Source organism: Pezoporus wallicus, unplaced genomic scaffold (assembly GCF_028554395.1).
Source record: "Pezoporus wallicus isolate ANWC-B61680 ecotype Strahan unplaced genomic scaffold, APGP_CSIRO_Pwel_v1 contig_3710, whole genome shotgun sequence".
NCBI lineage: Eukaryota > Metazoa > Chordata > Aves > Psittaciformes > Psittacidae > Pezoporus > Pezoporus wallicus.
This window is the reverse complement of record NW_026640315.1, coordinates 5,573,437-5,587,194: the sequence shown is the minus strand read 5'-3', so window position 1 is coordinate 5,587,194 and position 13,758 is coordinate 5,573,437. Positions and strand designations below refer to the sequence as shown.

At 56.8% G+C, this 13,758-nt stretch overlaps 1 protein-coding gene across 2 annotated transcripts in view; it reads right to left on the bottom strand.

The window, feature by feature from the left end:
- Window positions 1–13,758, bottom strand: part of RPL38 (ribosomal protein L38) — a 280,018-nt gene that overhangs the window by 10,059 nt on the left and 256,201 nt on the right. Inside the window, exon 1 of one of the 2 annotated variants that reach the window (XM_057418575.1) lies at window positions 369–373. The exons of the other annotated variant lie outside the window; for it this stretch is intronic. The gene's annotated coding sequence lies outside the window, so the exon portion shown is untranslated. Of the gene's footprint in view, window positions 1–368; window positions 374–13,758 lie in introns of those variants that run through there. 2 annotated transcript variants of the gene reach the window in all.

Sequence of the window (13,758 nt, the reverse complement as noted above, 5' to 3'; positions counted from 1 at the left end):
AATGGGTTGAAGTGATGGAACCAAGGTGATGGATTTGGGCAGGGAAAGGGCTTGAGGTGATGAATTAGCTAATGGTTTGAGTGATGGGGCCTGGGTGATGGTTTGGATGGAGCAAGAGTAACGGCTTGGGGTGATAGAGATGGGGCAATGGACTTGGGGGCAATGGGGCTGGGGTTTGGGGTGGTGGAGCTGTACAATAGTACAGGCAGGCAGGTCTGTGCCAGGACAAGGAGATGCCTGGGCCATGTTCTGCAGTTGTAGATGGAGAAAGGGAAAGACAGAGCTGGATGAGCTGCCCTGAGAGCAGAGGGAGCCACACATTTGCGACCTGCAGGTACAGGACAGGCACCTCCTGCACCCACCCTACAACCGCCCTCCCTATGCATCCCTCCAGGCACTGCTCTGGTACCCAGCCAGCCCATCCCTCCGTCCATCAGCTTCCACCCCACCGGCGTTTGCCTCCCCCTCATCCCCAAGGCACCACCACAGCACCCACCGGTTGCTCCCGCCGCGTCTCCGGGATTCCCGTCACATCCGCGGCCCGGGAGCTAATGACTCATCCCCGGCACGGCCATTTGTTTGTGCTGGTTTCGGGTAGACTGATGTTTTTAATGGCACATAATCATTTTTCAGAAGTCATTTGATGCTACTAATCATGGCTGTGAAACGCCACGCCGGGATGTGTAATGACATGCTGAACAGGAAAAATGGCACTCGGATACTTGGTTCTTCCCGGTGTAATCTATATTTTACCACATCTCCCTGCCTAATGATACTTATAGCTGTTAATAAATGACTACTTAGACACTTCCCCCCTTCTTTTTCTTTTCCTTCAGTGGGCGATAAAGTAATTCTGGCCTCAAACACAGGGATGGGAAAGGGAAGTGGTGGCTCAAGTGCTTCCCGCTGGAAGCGAGCGGTGGGAAGCTCGTAGAGGAGCTGCTTTTCCTGCTCGGAACTTTTCAGCCTCTCGGTTAAATGAGCAAATGTTTAACAAAAGCCAGGAGCGAAACCATCTTTTAATGGGATGCGATTGCTGCAGCGGGAGGCTCCTCCTGGCCCCGTGCCCACGGCTCGGGATGGATTCACGCGCAGCTCCTGTTATCGCTTCATTAAAGGGATGTTGGCAAGCTGGGTGTTTTAGATATGCTCTTCCTTAAGCAACGCTTTTCCTTCCCCACGCTGCTAAAAGGCAGTGAACACGGGATGGGAATGGATTTGGCAGTGCCCAACAGCTCCCCTCCTTGGCTGCTCCTTGGAGCTTCCCTTGCCTTCATTTCAGCCCATCCTATTTCACCTCTTCCCCTCCTTTCCCATCCCATCCCATTCCTCCCCTCACCTCTCTGTCCTGGTGCACATCCCACACGTGCCAGCACGGCGATGTGGGGGCTCCTCTCTCCATGTCCATGTGAGATCCCTAGGGATGTGTCCATCCCTAACACCCAGCCCTGGCAGTCCCATGGCTGCAGCCAGTGAGCTTTTCCCTTCCCGAGGGAATAACCCTGCCAGCACAGCTCCTCCTTCCTCGCGCCCTCACCTTATGACTGGCTGCCTTTCCACACAATAAGGTGGAAATTGGGCTTTGCGGAGCAGTTGTGCGCAATGACTCCTAATGTCCTGGGAAGGTCGAGCCCTAGGCAAAACTGCCCATCACTTAACGAATACGGCCACGGCAGCACCATTAGCGTAATAGTGAGGAACGCTTCCAGCCGCGCCGCAGCTAATGCTGAGCTCCAGCCTCCTCTCCCCGTTAAGCACCCCCTGGGCAAGGTGCTGCAGCTCGCACGGGTGCCTGTATTAGCCCCAAAGGCGATGCCACGCAACAGCCGCTTGCTGAGGAGGATGCGGTGATGGAGCTGCCCCCGGTGCCGGTGCTGGCTCAGCAGCGTGCGCCGCAGCCCACGAGCCAGGCCCTTTGCCAGCCGGCATCCTGTCACCTTGGCTGGGAGCAGCGTGGCACATGGTCTGCATGGGGCCGAGTGGATCGGGCGCTAATGAGACAGAGCTGTAATGAATTGAAGCAGGGGTTGACAGGAGCCCTCCGCCGCGAGCCGGCTGTCACCAATGGCAGCCGCGGCGCTGCCAGGTCAGGAGGAGCAAATGAAGCCCAGGGCTGAGCTTTGCAAAGCCAGACCCCCCTGCCCTGAGGTGGCCGTGGCTGTGCCAATGCTCTGGGTCCGTGCTGGGCACCCCTCATCCCTCCTTTGGCGCAGCCAGAGCCGGCAGAGGGATGTGCCAGCCCAATGGGATACCCTGCTCGGGCAGTGGTACCTCCTCTAAGTGTTATAATGTGAAGTTCCTTTTCTTCTTTTTTCCTCCTTCAAACCAGCGAATCGATTGGATGGTGGCAGGAACGAGGCCCTTTAAGGATCTGTGTGATTTAAGTGAAGTCACCCCATCCCCTCCATCCATCATTCTTAATTAAATGAAATTACTTGTAGATTCCTCTTCTGTTATTCACAGCCCCTCACGGCCAGGATAGGGGTTCCCCATCATCTGGTGCTTTCCTGCCTGGAGCAGGATGCTCAGGAGAGCTTCCAGGCAAAGCATGACCTCGGGGTGCTTGGCCCTTGGGTTGGCAAATTCCATAGCTCTGACTACAACTGCTGCTGGCCCGAGCACCAGCATTGCCAAGGGGCATGAAATAAGCTTGGAAAGCACAGTGGAAGCAAGTTCAGGAGGGCTGGGAGAGCAGGGATGGTGTGGGACAGAGATCTGCAGGGGCTCTGGGATGGTGGGGACACCCTGAGTGCCTCTGCCTGGCATCTCTCATCTTCATCAGCAGAGGTGGCAGCGGGGTAAGGGAACAACTGCGGTACCCCCATGGACCAGGCACGGACTGGGACAGGCAGAGCTCACCCCTTGGCCCTGAGTCCACTCCTGGCTCTGCCTTCAGAGCTCCCTGGGAGCTGCTTCTTTCCCTTCTGTAAAGGAAAGGACGAGGCGCTGGCCTGGTCACTCGGGCTTGAATCATTTCATCAATCACAGAGCAGCGCTTGGAGGAGGCAGGAGCCAGGCAGGCTGCCTGCAAGGGGGAGGTGAGGAAACCTCCCTGGCTCTGCTGGTGTGGGAGAGACGGATCCAGCTCCAGCATCCCACTGGGAAAACCTCTTGGAGACCTCACAAGGGACTGAGCATCCCAGCCCAGGTCCACGATGGCCCTGAGATGGGGCTCTGGATCCCAACGGCGTTGCTGGGTCCTCTCCCAAAAGGTACCCATGCAGCACATAGGAAATGTCCTCACCATTTGAGAGTCCCCCCTTTACCAGGGTGTTTCTTCTCCCTTCTTCCTCCATTAGAGGCAATTTGGCAATGCAAACGTTGTCGCTGGCAATTACCTGAGCATCCCACAAGCTCCCAGATGAAGCCAACTCCAGCTAAATCCCTGTCAGCACAAGAGCGTGCCAGGATTGTTCCCAGTGGTGCTGGACACGCCGGCAGCTGGCAGAGCTAATGGATATCCCAGTGGATCCGGGGGAAGTACGGCTTTTCCATGGCGATGGTGCCAGGCTCGCCTCGGAGCCGCGCTGGATCCCGTCCAGCGGCCCTGCCATCTGCTCCACGCTGCAAACATGTGGGTACAAAGCGAGTGTCACTTGTGTTAATCCTGCAAGATGTGGCAATTGGTTTAATGTCCCTTGAAGAGCTGGCAGCCGCCCTGCCTCCCAGACCCCACCCCAAAACCTGGGTGCTGCTGCTGCCCTGGTGAATCACTGCATCTCACTCCTTCCCCTGCATCCCATGGCCACTTGCCACCATCCCCATCAGCACGAGGGCACAGGGGGAACATGTTTCCTATTGTTAAGACTGTAGATTTTCAGCTCTGTTGTGGGTTTTTCTGGTGTTTTTATTAAAAGAGCCCCCCCAAGGCTCTCTGACACAGTCACATGGCTCATGCCACGTCTCAGCAGCCACCTAATTAAAAACTGGACTTTGGTCAGGCAAGAAAATAGCTTCAGCTGGGTGTTATTTGCCTTGCTAATGCAGTGGCAGCTTTCTGCATGGGGTGAGGGTTTATAAAACCTTAATTAAGTTTCACATTTGAAACGAGGGCAGGTACAAGCCTCGGCTTTAATGGCCTTGAAGCCTGGAGATGCCGTGGCAGAGGGTGGCTGATGCCTGCCCCAGCCTGGGGTCCCCACCCCGGCCTTTGTTCTGGTTTCATTCTTCTTTTCCTTTTAATCAACACTTCAGACTGGACCAAGAGCTGCTATTTGTAAAGCTGTCAGGGAGCCTGGCATCCTGCACTGCGTTTCTAGGGATGGGCTGCTAACAGCTCTCCTTGAACGGGCAGGTGGAGCTGGAACAGGGCTCAGGAGCATCACGATGCAGGGCTTGGAGATGTTGTGGCACTTCATGGCACAAAGCTTGGGGACACTGCAATGTAGGGTTTGGGGACGTTGCAGTACGGGGCTTGGGGACATTACAGCACAGGGCTTGGGGATATTGTGCCACAGGGATCAGCATTATGTCACAGAGCTCAGGGACGTTGCATCACAGAGCTTGGGGACATTATGGCACAGAGCTTGGGGATATTGTGCCACAGGGATCAGCATTATGTCACAGAGCTCAGGGACGTTGCATCACAGAGCTTGGGGACATTATGGCACAGAGCTTGGGGACATTGTGGCACAGGGCTTGGGGACATTGTGGCACAGAGCTTGGGGACATTGTGGCACAGAGCTTGGGGACATTGTGGCACAGGGCTTGGGGACATTGTGGCACAGAGCTTGGGGACATTGTGGCACAGGGCTTGGGGGTATGACAATGCAGGGCTGGGGGACATTGTGGCACAGGGTTTTGGGGGCATTGCGGCACATGGCTTGGGGGCATAATGACGCTGGACTTGGGGACATCATAGCACAGGGCTTCGTGATGTCGCAGCACGGGGATTGCCATTGTGGCACAAGGCTCAGGGACACTGGAGCACAGAGATGGGGACGTCGTGACTCAGGTTTCACGGACATCATGGCATAAGACTTGGGGACATCCTGACATAGGGTTCATGGATGTCACAGCACAGGGCTCATGGACATCACGGCGCAGGGCTCAGGGACATCACAGCACAGGGCTCATGGACATCACGGCACGGGGCTCGGGGGCTGTGGTGCAGAAAAGACTTTGGCAAAGGGCTCTGCACGGTTGGCTTTGGGCTCCTCTCCCCAACCCAGCACAATGGCAGCCCATGGCCTATGCACACTGTAGGGCTGCAGACCCTGCCAGCGGCATGAGGGGGGATCCCAACCCTCACTCCCCATAACGTCCCCAAGGCAGGGATGCTGCAGCGCCCGGTCCGGCCCCGATGTGCAGAAGTGATTTAGACAGTTGTATTAAAATGCAAATTCTGCCCGGCTCGCTAGTTTATCATCTGACTTGTTATACAATTTGCCAGTTATAGAAGAAAAATTACCATAATGGGCCCCTGGGGAATGGTTGTAAAAAGGATACCAAACATTACTTATCAGCCCATTCCGCTACAATTATCTCCTGCTTTTCTTCTGCCCCCCCCAACAGCAACCCCAAGGAAAATTAACCCATCAATAGGAGTCAGGGAGCAGGGGGAGCCTGGGGTGTGTGTGGGTCTGTGTGTGCGCCCTGAGCATCCCCCATCTCCCACAGCCCCCCCAGGAATGCTTTGGTATCGCCTCCGCCATCAGTTAAACACACCTCAAAGGGAAGATGCGAGCGTGTCTCTGGAGGAGCAGAGCACAGCCAGGGAAGGGACGGAAGGAGAACAAGGAACCCTTTAATGTGGCTCTAGAAAGGGAGTTAAAACCTCCTCGTTTGTTCTGGGGAGGCAATTTACCCTGTCCTCCTCAACTCCAGTTTGCTGTAAATGCTTTGGCATCGTGGGGGCACCTTTGGAGAGAGGAGAGCTGGGACTCGCTGCTTGCTGCTGCCTCTGGCGTGTCCCTGCTTCTCCCAGCATCTTCTGGTACACCCCAGCTTCTCCCAGCATCTCCCAGCATGCGCTGGCATGGTCCCTGCTTCTCCAAGCATCTTCTACATTCCAGCATTTCCCAGCATCTCCAGGCACATCCCAGCATCTCCCAGGGGTACCAGCGTGATTCCAGCAGCTCAGTGATGCCCTGGCAGGGCTCTGGGCTCCCCCAGGTGGCGGTTCCAAGCTGAGGTGCCAGGTGACTTCTTTGCTGATGGCCGATGAGCCATCGGTGCCATCCTCAGCCCCCTGCCCCGTGCATGCGGCCGATCCCAAACCAGCAGCTCCGGGATCTCTCCAGGGGTTGCCCTCAAAGCTGGGTGAATTTTCGGCTGTTTTGGAGCCGAGCCACGAGCGCCAGGTTCAAGGCACTCGAATGTGCGATTTTCCATGCGGATCCTTTCCCAATTAACCCTCATCCCAAAGGACTGCCGGGAGCACTCCCAGGGTGCAAACTGGCAGGGGCTCGTGCCGAGTGGCACAAGTGGGTGTCCCCATCAAGCGTGGAGCTGGTCCAGGCTCCACAATGGAAAACCAGGATCTGGCAGCAGCACTCCCGCGAGGAGTAGGCAGGGAACGGATGACACTGACTGGCTCCAAGCCCTCCTGCAGCGGGAAGGTCCCATCCACCCGTTACTGCTGGTCCCTTCTTCCTGGAGCATCATTATGGGAGGAAAACTGGGAGCCACAGTGGAAACTAAAGCAGGATGTGAGCTCTGGGCCCACCTGTGTCCCTTGGGAGCTGCAGTGGGTTCAAAGGGGAGCTCACAGAGGATAGGGGTGTCGGTGGGATGATGGGGTGCAAGGGGGAGCCCCACACATCAGCTGGGGGCTCCCTGGAGCGTTCTCAGCAGGGATCCTGGCTGTGCCTCCTGGAGCTGCCAAGGCCATGCTGTAACCAGCCACACAACATTAGCTTCCCATCACAGACTGATGTGCTGGAAAACAGCATATTCCCTTGGCAGCGGCGCGTTCCAGACGATGGGATGGTAGCAAGGGACGGGCAGGGACGGGCTCATGCTCTGCATGGCTCTGATCCCTCCAGCCCTGCTCTTATCTGGGAGGTGATGCTGTGGTTGCAAGCTGCATCCCTGTCCCCTGCCCCACGTGTGGCCAACCCAAGGAGACGTGTGGGAACGCCCCACAGGTCTCCTCCCTATCTCTGCCCAAGGGACCCATGTCTGGGCCACATCCCTGTGTGGCCACCAGCCATGTCCCTCCATCAGGAGGGCACCGCATCCCCAGCTTACAAGAGCATCGTGTGCAGGCGCTGCCACCGAGACAGGCGCTCTGGAGGAAGGGTCTGCACGGGAGGAGTATTTTTAGCTTTCTCATTAACTGAGTGCTTTCAAATTAGCCTTCTATTAACCTCAAAGTAAAATGAAAGCATTGGAAAGAAAGCGTGGGGGGATTTTATTCCCCTCTTCCCTTTCAGGTCTGAAGTCTCCTGCAGAATATCAAGGTTTTCGTGATTAACGTCACATTTGCCTTGAAGCTCTAATGAAGAGCAGTTGTGTAATGTTTAACTTCTGGGAATAGCAGGGAGGGTGTCAGCCACGACTGAGGCAGCTCGGCCTGTGCGGGACCCTGCCGGGCTCCTGCTGCTCTGCTGCTGCTGCCCGTGACGTGCGCTGGTGGGGTTTGGGGATGAAGGTGGCTGGTCTGGGGATGGAGAGTCCCGTCTGGCTGCTCACAGGCAGCGCAGAGGTGGTCAGACCCCGTTCAGCTCTGTGCTATTATCCCATGGGTCCCTGGGTGGGATGGAGCTGGAGAGGGGATGGAAGTAGAAGGGGGATGCAGATGAAAAGGGGATGGAGATGCAGGAAGGAAAGAGACAGAGGAGGGATAGAGATGGAGGATGCATGGAGATGGAGGAAAAGAGGAACAAGACTGAGGAGGGATGGAGACAGAGGGAGAATGGAGATGGAGAAGGGATGAAGATGAAGGAAAGATGGAGCAGAGCCTGGGGCAGAGCTAGCATCACGTGCATCCTCTGCTGGTCCTCTCTGTGTCCTGCCACATATGGGGCTGCTCCGAGCCCAAGGAACGGTCTCCAGCCCCAAGACCTGCTATGATCCACCCCAGCAGAGGCAGCATGGGAGGTGGGAGAGCAGAAACCCACAGCACTGGGGTGCTACAGCTCCCACCCAGCCCCATGGGATGACCCAAACCATCCCTGTCCCCGCTGACAGGAGACACGTATGTGTGTGCAGAGAGTCCCTAAACAAGCCCCGCACGCACACACACACACACAAACACCCACCCAGGGCTGATTTCCATTAAGTGGAAAGCAGAAATAACAGGAACATCAAAGGGAAATTGGAAAGACAGAGGGAAAAAAAAACTGGGGCGGAGGAGCGGGAGTGGGAGAGACGGAGGAGAAGAAAGGGAAAGGAGGCGCAGCCAAGCCGGCGTCTGTCCTGCAAATTGGAAGTGCTGCTCGGAGGTGTCCACAGGCGACCTGCCAAATCAATTGATTTCATCTGTGGGCAGAGATGCCTCTTCTTTATTTCACACCAATTTGCACGGCCAGCGTTAGATAAAAACGGCAGAGAGGCAGGAAAGGGAGCGCGGGGGGGAGCAGGCGGCGGAAAGAGATGGAGAGGAAGGGAGAGGGGGCAGCGCCGCTGCTGGGACCTGCCCCTGCCGGCCCCTGCCGCGTCCTCCCCCGTACCCCTGGGGACCCATTCCCATCACGGTCCCCATCTGGGACACAGGAACGAGGGGGAGCCCCCAGATCGCGGCAGGTCTCTGGAGGTGCCACCCTTGTGCCATCCCCTCCTTCCCCGGATGCGGCTCCATCCCTGCGCTGGCGAGCTGGAGACTCAGAGAAAAATACCCGCTGACATCAAGGTTATGTAGTCCTGGGCTGACAAGATGGATTATCTCCCGCAATCCATCACTTCCATGGCTCCTAGCGCAGTTTTCCTTTGGCTCTTTTGCTTCCCCGCTCTTTTTCCTCTCCTTTTCTGCTTTGTTTTTAATTTATCAGCAGACGTTCGGAGCAGCTCTAACAGGCTCCGAGAGCTGCTGCAGAGCACGGGAATGGTCTTCCTTTGGCTGGGGCTGCAGTCCCTCACACAGGCTGTAAACCTGTGACCTTGAGAGTTAACAGTAATAACCCTAATGAAATCCCACCGAACTTCCCACTCAGAGCAGGTGGGAAAGAGCTGGGATTTCCCTGGCAATTGAAGCCATGAACGAGCTCCCATGGGGACGCTGTGGTTGATGGGCGTTTGGGGTGGGGGCCACCGTCCCCTGCCCTGCTCCTGCTCAATGGCAAATCACTGCCACAGCAGTGCCGGTGCTCGGGGTGCCGGTGCCAGCCTCGGCACGGGGATGGGGGGGATTTGCCGTCAGCCTTTCGCTGGTGCGGCGTTTCCCTCGGGAAGTGTTTCATTTTGACGTTTCCCAAAGAAAAATCCCCTTCTTGTCACACGATGGCAGTTTTCCTTTCAAGCCAATACATCACAGCTCTAACAAAAGCCCCGTGACTGGGAGTCAAAACATTTCCCTTGCGCTGGGTTTGTGCCGAGACGCCCCTCGCTGCTGCTGCTTCACCCACCACGTTCCCCTTCTCCTCCCGTTTTCCTCTCCCCCTCCCTATGCCAGCCGGATGCTGACAGCACTGGGCAGATGCACAATTGGGTTTGGAATTGATGATCCTTATGGATCCCTTCTAACTTGAGATATATCCCATTTGCAGCCTCATCCCACGCTCAGGGACACGGCAAGGCCAGGCAGAGTGAATAAGGGGAAAGTCAACCTATTGCTTTAATATGGGAATTAAAGACCAGGGAGACCTCAGAGCAGCTCCAGTGCCTAAAGGGGCTCCAGGAAACCTGGAAAGGGGCTTGGGAAAGGGCCTGTAGGGACAGGCCAAGGGGAACGGCTTTAACCTGCCAGAGGGGAGACTGAGATGAGCTCTTAGGCAGAAGCTCTTCCCTGTGAGGGCAGTGTCACAGCAGCCCCGTGTCCCCTTAGGGCTGGCCAGGACCCAGCTTCGCTCCCCGCTGCTCCTCCTGCCACTGGAGCTATTAAAGATCTAACAAATCACTAAATTAAATAGTGCTTTTGCACATATTGAATGAGCCTCCCAGAGCAGGCCGGGAGGCGGCTGCAGTGCCCGTGATGGATGTGCCCGAGCTGCAGCAACGGAGGCTTTCAGGGCATCTCTGCTGAGATACTGTGCTGGGCCTGAGCATCCCTCCTGCCCGGCTCCCAGTGCATAGCCTGGACCATGGGGACCCCAGGAATGCCCCTCTTCGAGTTCTTCTGCTTCCCAGTGCAAGGGGTTTGCACCCGTGAGGGCTTTGCCGCTGGTTTTGGGGTACTGGGACCCATTCCCCTGTGGACCTGTGTCTCTGTCCATCCTCAGAACCACCCACAGCCCATTGCTGGGTGCCCATTGGTACCCACTGCTGGTGCTCCCCGTTACTCATTCCCTGCTCGCGCTGTGTCGTCAGGCAGTCGGTGGGATGCGGTTGCCATTGACCCCTGGGGCTGAAGCCGTCGTCTCGCTGGGCTGGCCCCGGTGTCACCCCGGCTCACGGCGCAGGGACCGGAGCACACGTCCCACCTCTGCTGGGACCTGGGCTTAATTAATCTTGTGTCGAGCAGAGAAGTGGAAACGGTCCCGGAGGAAGCGGCGAGATGATTGTGCTGGAGTGAGACAAAAGAGAGCAGTTATGCTGTGACAGCTGATATTAAAATGACAACAACTCACTTCGCCCCCCCGTCAATGCATTATATTCCTTATAAATAATGGGTTACTCCAGGTTAACTGTCTGTTGCTGCATTCCAATTGTTGATATTTAATTAGCTCTAAAATTAAAGGGTTCTTTTATTGCCCTGCTGTTAGAACTGCTTTATTTCTAATTGATGGAGATTAAAGTGTCTCCTCGCCATCCCCGCTCCTCCGGCACACGGATGGGGACAGGTTTGGTGGCAGCTGGTGGCACCAGGAGGAGCAGAGCCCCGGCTGTGGTGTGGTGCCATCGAGGGGCTGTCCCCCCAGGGGTCTACACTGGGTCATGGGCACATCCCCTTCCACATCACCTCCGTGGAGACCTGGAGAGCATCCCGGTGCTGGATCCTTCCTATGCACTGAGCATCCCTTTTCCTGGCTGCCGGTACATGTGAGTCCTGATGGGCAGGCAGTGGGCAGGGCCTGGCACGAATCAGGTTATCTCCATGATAACCCACCCCATTGCCTGCATTGAAAATCACCCGAAAAAGCTAACCCTGGAGCTGCTTCTCATGTCTCAATAAAGGCGGAAATTAAGACCCATCTCATCAGCCTGAGATGAAATTTAACAGCCCGAGGTGGGCACCAGGCGCTGTTAAACCCCTTCACCATCTTGCTCCAGGCTTAAATGGCTCTTTAAAAACCTAATGCATAATTTAACCGGAGCAATTTAAAGCAGACACCACCAGGGATGCTGGGTAGGCACGGAGCGGCCTGGGGCTCAGGGGTGCCTGTGGGAAACCTTCACCCCATCGCTATGGGGAGATGCTTGCAGCTCCCTCAGCATCCCACCTCTCCCTCTGCCAAACCCTGCCTCCAAAGGGAACAGTTTGCTCCATGGCACATGGCGAGCGGGATGTGGTTGTGGGGTCAGCAGCCAGCCCCATAGCCACCAATGGGGCACGACTGGATCCGAGCTGGGGGTCACTGGTCCTGCAGCTGCCTCCGCCCTGGTACACAGGAGCAATTTCACGGTGCCTCTTTCATGTCAGAGCAACACCAAAGCACTTGGGAGAGTTAATAATAGAACAGCAGCGAATGAAACAATGAATAATGGAGAAGGGTAATAGAAATAATAAATAATATATTTACAAACTCCAGTCCTGCCCCAGCCCGCTCCCAGGGATGGGGCTCGCACACCCCATGGCTGTGGGCATGGCCAGCGCTGCTCTGTACCTCAGGGCCAACCTTTACCGGAGGGTGCCAAGCCGCACAGCATCCCCTCGGGAATGGCACGGGGGTGTGATTGGGCAGCAGCTCCCAAACACCAGGAATGCTGCTCTTGAATGGGGCTTGCACGATGGAAAGCCTCTTGCTGAGCCGTCTTTTCATGTTCCCTGGCTCCTAAACAACTCGCTCTCACTTGACTGTAATCCCAAAGCGCTTTAATGGTGGTTTATTTTCAAAGCAATCCATGGAATAACAAGGGCTGCTTCTCCTCACCCTGGAGAGCTGGCACGGGCTCAGCACATGGAGGATGCAGGGAGGCGGTGAGGTGATGGGGGGGTCCCCTCACCCATCCCATGGTAGTGGGCAGATGTGATTACCAGGACCCCATCTGCTCCCATGCTCCGGCTGCCAGCTGCTGCCAGACCGGTGCCGGGGCAGGAGCTCTGGTTTGCCAGGACACGGGTTATGGCTCTTGCATGGGGACCCTAATGAACACCCAGGGCTGCGCCGGGGTCCGGCGGTCACCATGGCAGAGCATCCCCGGGGGCTGACAGGGACCAGGGGCCGCTGTCCCCGTGCAGGGCACGCAGGTGGCAGGCGGCAGCGGGGTCAGCCCCTGCGCGGTGATGGATGGGGCTCGGTTGGTGGCATCCCCAGGCTGATTTATCACTGGCTGCCGTGGGTCTGTGGGATTGAAGTCAAGGTGAAAGCCAGAGGGGTTCAGTGGAAGTGTCTGGGAGCAGGTGCCTGGCTCTGACATAGACCCCACGGAATGACACACACTGTACCCCAAAATATAGGGGTTCATTTCAAGAAGGCTCCCAGCATTAAAACAGCCTGAGTCCTTGGGGTCTGGCCAAGGGCTTCGATCCCCCCACATATCCCCCTGGTCCCCGCTGGCGTGGGTTCTGCCTGCTCCAAGCGAGGCCCCTGCCTGTGCTGGTCCCCATATGCTGCGCTCTGCACTGTGTCATTAATACATCTGTCACAGGGCAACCTGCAGGCGAGATAATATTGATGTAGCCATTAGAGTGCAGGGAGAACAAGGCAAAACGCTGCTGCTGCATGTGGGATGTCAGTGACACCCGCACCAGGATCATGCCCACTCCGTGCTGCTCCACTGGGTACCACAGCCGTGTGCTTCCCTGCATCACCCCCTGGGACCGATGCACGGTGCCACCATCACCATCTTCCATCCCAAAACCATCTCCCTGCTGGGGGGGCACCGCCTCTGCTGCCGGCTCCTGCGCTACCTGGGAGAGGAGGGAAAAACACTGGGAGCCCTTAAAATAACACACAACTGTTTAAGGATGTGAGATCCGTACTAAATCTCAGGGAAAAGGAGCAATTATCCTGTCAGAGCAGGTGATATAATTTTGGAGAGCGAGTTCCGCAGCTGTGATGGTTTTTTCCCCCCACCGTTTCTCCCCTGGAGGGATTTAGTGGCCAATTATCCATTGGGAAGCGGGAAGGTGCCCGCTGCCGGCTCTGCGCCGGGTGCCCCAGGGATGCAGGGAGCTGCTGCCCCACCACGGCTCTGCTTTTCCAGCCCTTTAGCACCAAACGGCAGCTTTGCTGCCTGCAAACCTCTGAGCGGGACCTGCAGCATCGCTGGGTGCTGTGGAGGGGACACGGAGCTGGTGTTCCTCAGGGGCACGTGCTCGGGATCAGCTTTTCCCTTGGGGCAGGAGTGGTTTGGCTGCCTCCTGTAAGCTCCCTATGGATGCTGGGTGCACAGTCCTGCTCCCAGTCCCCTTCTCCCCGGGGAGAACATGATGCTGTGCCAGGGAGGAGGCCCCTGGAAGGACCCAGGGCACCCAGCCACTGCCCGGTGAGCATTTGGGGTGATGCCGGGGCTCAGTGTCCCTCTGGGAGCACCCGAGGGGACCCCAAAAGTGAC